Source organism: Cydia amplana, chromosome 14 (assembly GCF_948474715.1).
Source record: "Cydia amplana chromosome 14, ilCydAmpl1.1, whole genome shotgun sequence".
Lineage (NCBI taxonomy): Eukaryota > Metazoa > Arthropoda > Insecta > Lepidoptera > Tortricidae > Cydia > Cydia amplana.
Window position 1 is genome coordinate 17,330,172 of NC_086082.1, and position 12,630 is coordinate 17,342,801.

Sequence of the window (12,630 nt, forward strand, 5' to 3'; positions counted from 1 at the left end):
GAAGGCGTAATTAGAGTGACAGAGAAAGATGCCCGCAATTTGCGAACTTATCGATTTTCACGGTTTCGTTACAGCCCTGCTACACAGCTATGTTTTTTATAAAAATGAAAACTATAGCTTCTCGTAATGGCTAGAGCGGGATACTTATTAGCTTTATACTACGCCCCAAGATCCTAAGTTAAGCCAATATCAAAGACAGTTCCTAAACTCCTGCGTTATTAGGTAATTAATAATAATAACAACCTGTCACATCCCAATTAAGGCCTGAAACTATCCTCTGAACTGTCATACCTCCATCAAACCTCGAGCTGTCAGATGGTCCCGGCATCCGTCATACGAGGTCATTAATTATTGAACCGAGATAGTGGACCACAATAGTAGGTAGCCGAAAAACCATGGGCTTTCAGGAGAAGCTTAGTTTGAGGGGCAGTGAAATCTGACATCTGGGGTACTTATTTTACAATCAATTCGGATATGATATTCGGTCGGACAGTGGTCACGCAAATTTTGTCAGTAGAAAAAGGCGGCAGAATAACCGCTGGTTAGCAACACTACGTTTGAATTGTTCGAAAATCGCGTGTCATTTAAATCTTATCTGTGGAACTGTTTTGTTTACATTTAATACATTGCTTTTGGTTCGTTTCCTAGGAATACCATATTTTAGTTTGCTTTACATTGCTACTGACATATCCTGCTTGACAGACTATATCTACGCAACAGTGTCCGCCTCTTTCAATAGCGTGGTCACAGAATAAATAATAGTACTAAGTAAGTACAGAAGACTCACTCTCTAACAAAACGCGTCTGTTACGATCAGCACAGATATGGCCTCTATTAGGTGGCGACAGCGCCACGCGCGGCTTTTATGGCTTTCCACAAAATTGGGGCGGAACGGATGTACTTTTAGCTACCTGTAGCCAGTGGCGTAACTAGGGGGGGGCACGTGCCCCGGGCGCCGTCCAAGGGGGGGGCGCCAAAATGGGCAAAAGACCTCCCATAGAAAATGGACCAGCCAAAATGTAGGAAACAGTCAATTTTTTTTTTTTTCGCGACTTAGGGGTTGGTCTCATAGTAAAAATTGCTCAGTATAATCCCAAAACTAGTGTTGAGTCGCTCACTCGTGAGGCACCTCATTTGTACCACTCATTTTGTTAATTTGTCGCAGTACTTCGTACCGCAAAAATGTCTTACTTCACTCCTCTATTCATTTTACTTGATTCTAAAATTATCTTTCTCCTAAAAGTTCTATTCTTAACCTCCAGAATTGCACTCCAATTAAATGTTACTATTTATTTATTTATAAAGGAAGTTATGAATACATAAATATGTATATACATGAAATATTTTTGTCGCCGTTGGAATTAATGGAATAGTCGACGCTGAAAATATGCTAGTACCTCACCTCATTTGAAGTAAGACATTGTAACACCTCATTTTAGAAAATGAGGTACTCATACAAACTCATTTTAAATTGATGTCCTACCCATCACTACCCAAAACCTCCCTGGCAACGGAAATGCAGTTATTTTTTAGCCACCCTGTGCCCTGTATACAGTGTGGTCCAAACCTTGACCTCCAAAAAATTTTTTTAGAGTCCTCGTCGTTGGTTTTCAGAATATACCCCATGTATGTTAGCCGATTTTTCGTAGTTTTCGAGTTTAACTTTTAACTTTTGTTAAGAAATTCCGGGGTGAAGCTTTGCGTTGCTTTTATGCCTTCTAATAATTGTTCGTGGTATTTGCACTGATAACATGAAATAGCGTTAGGGAAGTGACCCCATAAAATAATAGTAGAAATAACAAAAGAGGATTTTTGTAATGAATTACTAATTTGGAAGCTTTCCACCTCAGTTCCTTTAACCGGCGACTCTGACAAATTATGACTATTAAGTATCACTTTTTTGACCTTTTAAAAAAACGTAGGGTCTAGCAGTTTCTAAAATAACCAAAAGTCCTTGAAATCGCTTGTATTTTTTATTTATTTAGGTAAGGGCAACATCTAAGCTTGACATGCTTGAACGTAAAAGTTTGTCTTTTTAGGGTTCCGTAGCCAAATGGCAAAAAACGGAACCCTTATAGATTCGTCATGTCTGTCTGTCTGTCTGTCTGTCCGTCTGTCCGTCTGTCTGTCCGTCCGTATGTCACAGCCACTTTTCTCCGAAACTATAAGAACTATACTGTTGAAACTTGGTAAGTAGATGTATTCTGTGAACCACATTAAGATTTTTACACAAAAATAGAAAAAAAAAACAATAAATTTTTGAGGTTCCCCATACTTCGAACTGAAACTCAAATTTTTTCATCAAACCCATACGTGTGGGGTATCTATGGATAGGTCTTCAAAAATGATATTGAGGTTTCTAATATCATTTTTTTCTAAACTGAATAGTTTGCGCGAGAGACACTTCCAAAGTGGTAAAATGTGTGTCCCCCCCCCCCCTGTAACTTCTAAAATAAGAGAATGATAAAACTAAAAAAAATTTATGAGGTACATTACCATGTAAACTTCCACCAAAAATTGGTTTGAACGAGATCTAGTAAGTAGTTTTTTTTTATACGTCATAAATCGCCTAAATACGGAACCCTTCATGGGCGAGTCCGACTCGCACTTGGCCGCTTTTTTTTCCCAACTCAGCCAAGTGAGGATGCTGATTTTTTTTAGCAACTGCGCCGTTTGTAAAGTATTATGTTACAAAAAGAAATATTCAAAAAAGTTCAATAGTTTTTTTTTTTAAATAAATAATTGCTTTACCCCGGAATTTCTGAGCAAAAGTTAAAAGTAATAAAAATCATAATTCGAAAACTACGAAAAGTCGGCTAACATACATATTCTGATAGCCCACAGCATGAGGAATCTAAAAAAAAATGTTGGACGGCAAGGTTTGGACCAACCTGTATAACATAACACATGCCGTGCCAACATCGCTCGTTCTGTGATACTAGAATGCCGTGAAAAACCTGTGTCAGGTATTGAGAGCATTCTATCCAGAGTTTCGGTGTGGGATCGGGAGAATTTAGTCCAATTCAATCCCACCAAGGCTCAATTTTGCGCGTTTACCGCTAAGAAAACCTCATTTTTCAAGGCACAACCCTTCCCATGTCAGGGAGTATTGGGAGCCTCGGTGTTGACATCTCCATCAGTGACGTCCAATAATTTCGTAGCCACCTTTCTGGGTAGGCTGCGGTCGTATCCAAAAAACTCGGTGTGCTCAATACGCGGTGTGCTCAAAAGGGAGGCGATACTTTACTCTGGGGCAGACAGATCCATAGGCGTACCCACGGTGGGGCAAGGTGGGGCAGTCGTCCCACCCTGGTCTCTGACCATAAGCTAAGAAACTCTGTTTCAACCGTACCCTGTTACAACGTCCCCAGCCTCCGCTACTTCTGCCCCACCCCTTAAAAAAAGAAGTGCATAAGTTTTAAAAAGGTCGGCAACGCGCATCATGTAACGCCCCTGGAGTGTAGACGTCCATAGGATGCGGTGACGGCTTACCATCAGGTGTGTCGTATGCTTGTTAGCCACCGATGGACTAAAAAAACACTTTTTGTCTAAATCAAAAGTAAACTTTAATAAGTAAAAAGTAACCCTTTCGTTAGTTCATTTCGTTTGGGGGGGGGGGCGCAAATTTGGTACCTGCCCCGGGCGCCATATCCTCTAGCTACGCCACTGCCTGTAGCAAAGCGACGAAATCGCGGAGTGAGCCACGCCAGAGGGCCTACCGCGAACCACGTTCGACGTGTTGCCTCCCTGTCACACACTTGTTTTATCATCACGTGACACTTATTTTATCACGCGACTAAAAGCCAATACCCATATTGCGCCTGATCAACTTTTCTCGAGGACGCGACGCGTATGACAACTACCGCGAAATTCCGTCGTAGAACTGAAGGTTAACCTGCAAGTGCTTTAAAGGTACACCTTTGAACCGTTATTCAGCACTACAAAATTCGCTTTTGCAGCTAATACGGTACAACGTTACTAAACGCTGAATAACAGTGAACCTGAGGCATAGGCGTAGCACTTGGGCGACGGTAACAATCGCTTACCATCAAGCCATTCATTATGCTCGTTTGCCTCCTATATCATAAAAAAAACTGCAGTACAGAGTAATGCATTTAAATTGTCTCGTTACCTACCTACTTCTTATGCGCCTATTGCAGTCCGAGTGAACACTAATAAGAGTTATAAGTCATTTAAAGTGCTTAAACAGCCGATATATATGTGGACATTGTGTGGAATTATATTCAACGCTCGGTCTGGCCTAGTGACTCTAGTGAGTGGCCCTGCCTATAAAGCCGATGGTCCAGGGTTCGAATCCGGGTTGGCACGGATAGCTCCTGATTCATGGGTGTTTTATTTATCTATATCTATTTATTATATATATATATATCGTCGTCATAGTACCCACAACACAATTAAGCCTTATTGAGCTTACCGTGGGGCTAGGTCGTTTTATGAAAGATTAACTCACATTTATAGACGGGTCTATCGCGAAATTTAACACACACAACACCACACACATAACATTATGTGTACGTAGTGGGTGGTTTGAAAATGTGATGTCTACCCCAAACTTTTTCATACGCTTTTCGTCGAGAAGCTGCGTAAATCTCTGTTTTGACATTTTGCTGGGACATCAGTTAGCCGCGACCACGACCAGTGAAACCTGTGTCGAAACGTCGGTAAATAGAGGTAGGTAATAAAATAAATTTCGAGATAGACCCGTCTATAAGTGTGAGTTAATATGTGTTCAAACCGCGAAAGTTTTAAATATTATGAAAGATTGTCCCATAATGTTCATTAATGTTTATTTGTATAACGCAGCTTTGTGCTACTTAATTCTCGGGTCTCTGCAACAGTTTAGTGGTGGTCTTGCCGTAAAGGACCTGATCCTTCATCAGCTTCTCCTGTTCATGTCGGATGAGCGCCTGCCGGATCCTGACCACCTGGTCTCTGGGCACTCTCTCCTGTATGTAGTCCACCTGTCAACAGATTCGAGGGTACAAACTTTTGTAAACTTATTTAATGTAGCATTGTGCAAGTTGCAGAACTTAAAGAGAGTCTCTATTGTTTCCCAAATAGTTGTAAGTGATCGTAATGTATTGTTTGCCCGCATTTTCGTTAATCATAAGTTATTCACTTGGTTCAGAAACGCGTTACTTTTCAGGATTGCCATTGCATGATTGCATTTAAAAAGTTCAGATTAGGGATTGTGTTCAATTAAATGTATGTGTGTGTCGTGTGTCTTTTACTGCTGACGACTGTTTTATTTAACACTAGCGAACCGCCCCGGCTTCGCACGGGTTAACAAATTATACATAAACCTTCGTCTTGAATCACTCTACCTATTTAAAGAAACCCGCATTAAAATCCGTTGCGTAGTTTTAAATATCAAAGCATGCATAGGGACAGACAGCGGGAAGCGACTTTTTTTATAGGTACTATGTAGTGATTTACATAACCATTGGCCTCTAATTCATGTCATAGAAATCGAAACTAATTGAAAGAAGGTTTGGCAATAAACGTGTAATTTTTTTTTATGGTGTTAATGAAGACGTTCGGGAAGGATCTACCAGGTAAGTGACGTCTACACTCCTCCGCATGAGCTGCGAGTACAACTGCAGGCGTTTCGTCATCGTCATGTACGGTTGTGTACTCCTGTAACACACATTTAGTTTAAACATTGTTACTTTTCCAGGTGAAACCAAAGCGCATCGTCTCCGTTGGCTTACTGGCCACCTCGAAAGGATGGGTGAAGATCGGGCAGCCAAAAGGGCCTACTTGGGTCGACCAACGGGACGCCGTCCTGTTGGTCATCCTAAATATCGTTAGGCGGACACAGAGTGGAGGCAGATCTCCGTGAGCTCGGCGTCAGCGAAAGCTGGAGTGATACCGCTCTGGACCGAGCCAAGTGGCGTGCTCTTGTGTTGGAGGCCAAGACTCATTTTGGGTTATCGCGCCAGCCAAGTAAGTAAGTAAGTTGTTACTTTTCCCCGGAAGTCCGGAAGGAAACTGGTGGGCCGTCGATCGCTTGCCACGTTTAGGTATTCAAGCAGTTACTTGAGGTATGCTTTGAGTCTACTTTTCACATACCGTGATCCCTTTGAATTCCTAAAAACGCAAGTCTTCTGTTTCTTAAAAGTCGTACGATTCGCCGGGCACAGGGAATACGCGCTGCATGTAAATCATTCCCATTTTTCCCCGCCTCATGTATGGCGGGCACGTAAGGCGGGGACCGGGGACACATGAGAATACACCAAAGTAGGTAACCTCATAAGCCACTCAGCAAGCTCGGTCCTCCATACAAACGCTAGTTACGCTCTCATTTTAAAACGACTAGCCAGATTGCTCTGAATATTAGTACTTTGTGCCGTTTCAGAGCGGCACGATCTATAGACTTGAATAAAACTGTTGTTTTGGACGACAGTATAGGTAGTTAAAAAAATACAGCGAGTTTAAGTTTTTCATACAAAATTTGTCTTTGCTCTATTTCGTTTGTTTTATAAGCTGCATGGAGCTATATAAACTAGGTTTAATTAGAAGCATAGATATACCTCGTGTCATTGTTGGTAAGTGCAAAGTTTCATTACAATCCAACACGCAGTTTTAAAATGAGAACGAAACTCCGTTTGTATGGGAAGGTGAAATTCGGCAGAGCTGGCCGGCAACCGCCTGAGAGTAAGGAAATTAGTACTTACGGTCTATCTATGTAGATCATGATAGAATGGCTCTCGTGAACCAGCTGATCCAGCTTCAAGAAGATGAAGGCCATGCGGTAAGGGGTCAGTTGGTCGTACTTTGCCACAATTGGCCCTAGGGGCCAGAGTCGCTCCTGAAACATCATCAACACACGTAGGTGAAAGGACCTAAGAAGTTCTTGATTGGAAACGTCCAGTTTGATTCGGTTAAATTGTGTTCTAATGTATGGGGAAGACAAACAAATTATAGCCAGCCTTTTATGAATGTAGTATGATACCTTTGGGTATGGTGCTTTACGCACACTAGCGTCCCAACCCCTACCCCTGCCGCAACCCCCCCTTTTAGTATGAAATATGTCCACTACATTCATAAAAGGCTGGCTATAATTTGTTTTTCAAAAAACACAATTTAACCTAATCAAGTTGTAAAGAGCATGTATGACAATGGTCTTTGTAAGAACATTATAGTCACATAATACAGGGAGATTTTTAAGTCGTGAACAATAAAGTAATCATATTACCCGGTAAAGCTCCTTTAAACTAACGCGGAACGCTAATTCAAATTACAATTAAATAGGTAGCTCTGACATTAATTAATAATTTTAAAAAAATCCCTACTTATCAACATTCATAGTCACCGTACTAGTCACGTGACTTAATAATTGCAGTGTTAAAAACGTAATGTTATGACTTGTCATACATTCCACGATTTTTCTCTTACCGAACTGACTCTATGACTTCTATGAGTCCGTGACAGTTCTATCTAAGTAGGTATAGTAGGTACATAAGTAACAAGTAGGGTAATCATGAATCTCGGTAAATGTGTTAGTCAAAAAATTTATTAATCACAACAAAATACGTCCACAGACTTTTAGAACAAGTGTTTAAATAGGTACTCAATGTACAGAGTATGAAACACATGCGTATGAAACACGATTTATGAATGATCCTGTATATCGGCTCTAATAAGTAACATAAGATCCATAGCTAATAATAGTCATACCTGCGCCGAGTACAAGGATTGCATCATCATATTCATGATCTTCTTTTTGACAAAGCTGGTGTTGAGATGATTTTGGCGCTGGCGAAGCGCGCCCGGCAGCTCGGTCGGCATCCCAGGCCATCGCGGAAGCTCCTCAAACTCGGCTGCGTCTGCTTGTCTCTTCGATCTTCTTAAAGAGCCATTAGAAACTGATTTAGGTCTCTTCAATAAGAGACCTAAAGAACTAGAGTCATACATGGAACGCAACTCTGGAATTATTTTTTCCAATCTCGTTTGCCTGCGTACTTGAGCTGACTTCTTTCCCTGTTTAAGTTTCTTTTTGATCAAATGTGAAAGAAGATTCTGGTTAAAGTGAATTTTCTTTTCGTGCAGTCTAGGGGATTTTGAAGCCTGTCTTCTGAATCTCTCGAGACGAGCCAAGGAATAGGAAGGTCCAGGGTCGACGTCCAACCAGCGGAGGAACTCGGTATCCTCTATGTCTAAATTATGGATAAATCTTTCTTGTTGGGCCTCATCTAAATAGACAATCATTTCAGAGAGGTCCAAGTCATTTTCTTGTTGCTTGCTGATTCCAAAGATTTTGTGAGAGCTTGAGGGTTTACTAATGTTTCTATTTAGAGTAGTTTCGTTATTTCTGAATACATTTGTGGTATTTGATGTGTTGATGTCTTTAGTACCTAGATGTTGATACCGAGTTAATATCTGAGTATAAAATAAACACGAGCATTAATAAAAACAAGCAAAAAACTAATTTATAAAAATGTCTAAATAGAAACAAAAAAATGTCTTACAAAAGATAAGCACCAGAAATTCTATTGCCATGCAATACTTTGCAAAATAATATCGATCCAAACACATGATACCCTTATACATGGTTTATACTACAAATACTTGCTACTAGCATATTTAACAAAACCAGCGATTTCTTTAATACTTAAGTATATTGCAATTATTCATAGTTCCGCTAATCACAATTAATGGCTAATAAACATCATTTAATTCTCAAACTTCATAAAACCTTAAAACATATCGCAACCGCAATAACGAACCAACATAAATTTTCAATTATGTTTCGCAAGATTATACAGGTATTAGCTTCCCCTATTAGGCCTGTAATATGAGTCCCCCTCCCCCTCTTCCACCCGCCTCTCCCCCCTCCCCCCCTCCCAGATGGCCCTGCTCACTGCCAAGGTCGCGCAGATCGATACAGGGTATAACAGCTAGGGGCGGACGTGAGTCGGGATTCGGAAAGCCCTTTTAAAATGTCGTGAACAGATTTGGGCTTTTCTTTGAGGTATAAGCACAGATAATAATAGTATTAATAGTTTAATAGTGTATTATTTTTGTATGTTAATTCTTCTTTCTTAACCCTTCGAACGCCTTGTCCCGTATACGTCACAGACAATTAGAACTATTTACAATTTCAAGGTTATTAATTTTGTAACAAATTTTTTGACACGGGCGTTCGAGCGGTTAATTAATTCAGTTGGTAACGCCGCCGCGTCTGTCTGTTTGTGGGTATGTTAGCTAGAAACTCAAAAACTACTGAACGGATTTTCATCAGTTATCAATAGAGTGATTCTTGAGGAAAATTTAGGTGTATAATTTGTTACGGTTTTGTGTAACCCGGGTGAAGCCAGTGCGGGTCGCTAGCTCTCATAGAAATTTGACATTAGGGCATTTTTTTTTTTGTTGTTTCCTACACTTTTTTTTCAAATTTGGGATTTTTTTATGTTATTTCTACTCAGAATCACGAGCTCTTTCTATCCTAATAGGAGAAAAAAGTGTCCTAAGGTTTTTATTTCCATTACGTCACCATTTTTCATAGACTTTGAAAGATCGAAAAATGTATGGAAATTTTGGGACACTTTTTTTCTCCTATTAGGATAGACAGAGCTCGTGATTCTGAGTATAAATAGCATCAAAAATCCCAAATTTGACAAAAAAGTGTAGGGGACAACAAAAAAAACACGCCCATTAATGCCACACATTATCGTTGCAAACGCCATGCTTACATAGCTTGGTCTGTCTGTAGGAATCCGATTATGATCATTTCGTCCCCTGTTACGGCGGCTGGTCCGGACTCCGGAGCAAGCATGTTCCTGGCTGGGTGTGGCGACAGTCTTGTCTTGTCTTGTCCGTGACTTGGATTCAAAAAATCAATGAAAACATCTTTCCATCACTCTTTACCTTTCTAACCTGAATTTTAACGTACAGCATCAAATAGATAGTGACGGCAGAAGTGGCCGAATATATCGTAACACAACATTATTACCGTAGAAATAAGGGTGTGTACTGATATATTTGGCCACTTTCGCCGTCCCTATGTATTTGATGCTGACTGTACCTATGATTTTAATTGAATTAAAACTATTTCCTCGCTACGTTTAAATAATATCAAGTATCTCGTGGCTCCTTCATTAGGTAAAATGTGTTAAATATAAACTATATTTAGTCACCTTCCACTTGTATTTAGAGTTCCTCTCCATCTCTCCAAGCCATTGAGGTGTACTTAGGAAACCCTCTGATACTTAAAAATAACCCCTGAGTAAAATCCACCCGACGATCAGCTGTTGCCAAGGGCGCTACGATAATCTTCACATCACTTTACCAGCTTTAATGGAAACACAACCAGTATAATCGAGAACTCTAATGATGTACAATAAGTACAGAGCTCAAGTAATACCTTATACTGGTTTTTTAAGCAATGCGCTTGGAAGGTGCTCATATTAACAGTTCGCAATCGACCCGAACTTTTCCTAATGCGCATGCCCGAAAGCCGCCATCTCTCTTTGCTGTTTCATTCGTAATTAAACTGTACTTCTAACAAGTTAAGGTTTGTTTTGGGTTGTTAAAACAAAATCGATTCCTGTTGGGTACTAACGAAAATAGACAATAAAATTATGTGCCTGTTTCTGTAGGTACGTAATGACTCAATTTCGGGAGCTTAGTGCAAAGCTACTCTGATCTTTTTAAGTACAAGGTGGTGTAACTTACATAAGGGTTTTTCGTTCAGTTTTTATTTTGTGAATGGGCTTGGCAACAGGGTATTTTTAGGCTACCTATCAGTAAGTGGGATCTGATGAGTTTCTTGGAACTTATTTACGCAAATCATGGAATATTTTCCGGTAAATGAATAATCGAAATAAGTCGATGTACTGTAATCTCGACAAGGTATAGTTTCCCTTCAGTATGGTATAAACGTTTGTTTACAGGTTACAGTACAGGCGTCCTTATTTCCTTAGTGCCTATTAATATGCCTACGTACATACGTACTACGTACGTTAACATTACCTTTGGGATGCAACCGGAAAAACATAGATAATGCAGTACTAACTTATGGTAGCATAAAAACTACACATACCTGCTCGTAAATATCTGAACTGTTCAGAATATTAGAGTTAGACCACGCTAAATTGACAAGGATTTTTATAGCCCAGGCAGTGAAAGTGTTATTTTAAACGTCAAACTTTTATGAGATTATGACGTTTAAATAACATTTGCACCATCTTGGGAGCTCTATAAATTCAGTTTCATCATCTAAATGAGAGAGTAGAGTAGGAATAAATTTAAATAAGTAGGTAAATGGAAAGATATACATAGTGTTGTACCCATCATGTGTAATGGGTTACCTATTACGTAACTGTTTTTAGGGTTCCGTACCCAAAGGGTAAAAACGTGACCCTATTACTAAGACTCCGCTGTCCGTCCGTCCGTCCGTCCGTCCGTCCGTCTGTCACCAGGCTGTATCTCACGAACCGTGATAGCTAGACAGTTGAAATTTTCACAGATGATGTATTTCTGTTGCCGCTATAACAATAAATACTAAAAACAGAATAAAATAAAGATTTAAGTGGGGCTCCCATACAACAAACGTGATTTTTGACCGAAGTTAAGCAACGTCGGGCGGGGTCAGTACTTGGATGGGTGACCGTTTTTTTGCTTGTTTTGCTCTATTTTTTGTCGATGGTGCGGAATTTAAAAGTTCATATTAAATATATTCAAAAACGGGTCACGGGAAAACGCTCGACATGTTTCACTCCGTGCCGAGCCGAGGAGTGTAATCAAAAGTTCGTTGCAATAAAATTATTTAAATTGCAAATAAAGTATATATTTCCCAAGAGAACTTTGCCCAAGGGCCTCACATCATAATAACGGTCGACGCAAATTAAATTGAACAATCATTAAATACCCTAAACCGATGAGCACTTGCTATTATTTAACCGTGGGACCCATCGTGGGTGTCCTTTCGCTCGCGATAATTCAAGTATTTATTATAATTAGGGTCCTTAAAATATTGTAATAAGCACATGAATTATTGTTATTAATAAAAATAAGGTTGAAAACTGCCGGTATTATTAGTTTGTTACCTACTCGTAAAATTCGGACACCTTTAAGAAATCTTATACCTTTAAACGAGCAATTTTTAGGGTACCGTACCCAAAGGGTAAAAACAGGACCCTATTACTAAGACTCCGCTGTCCGTCCGTCCGTCCGTCCGTCTGTCACCAGGCTGTATCTCACGAACCGTGATAGCTAGACAGTTGAAATTTTCACAGATGATGTATTTCTGTTGCCGCTATAACAACAAATACTAAAAACAGAATAAAATAAAGATTTAAGTGGAGCTCCTATACAACAAACGTGATTTTTGACCGAAGTTAAGCAACGTCGGGCGGGGTCAGTACTTGGATGGGTGACCGTTTTTTTTGCTTGTTTTGCTCTATTTTTTGTTGATGGTGCGGAACCCTCCGTGCGCGAGTCCGACTCGCACTTGGCCGGTTTTTCTATACCCATACATACATATATAAAATATATTTATACAGGGTGTTACCTGTAACAGGAGCAATAAATTAAACAGTTAAGTAGGCTATACTCCTCATGCTGACCAACATTTGTTCAGCAACTTTCGTTTTTAGGGTCATAAAA

General features: G+C 39.9%; 1 long non-coding RNA gene across 1 annotated transcript in view; it reads right to left on the reverse strand.

The window, feature by feature from the left end:
* The window catches only part of LOC134654266 (uncharacterized), a 290,346-nt gene that overhangs the window by 44,709 nt on the left and 233,007 nt on the right, over positions 1-12,630 (reverse strand). The gene's annotated exons all lie outside the window — the stretch shown is intronic.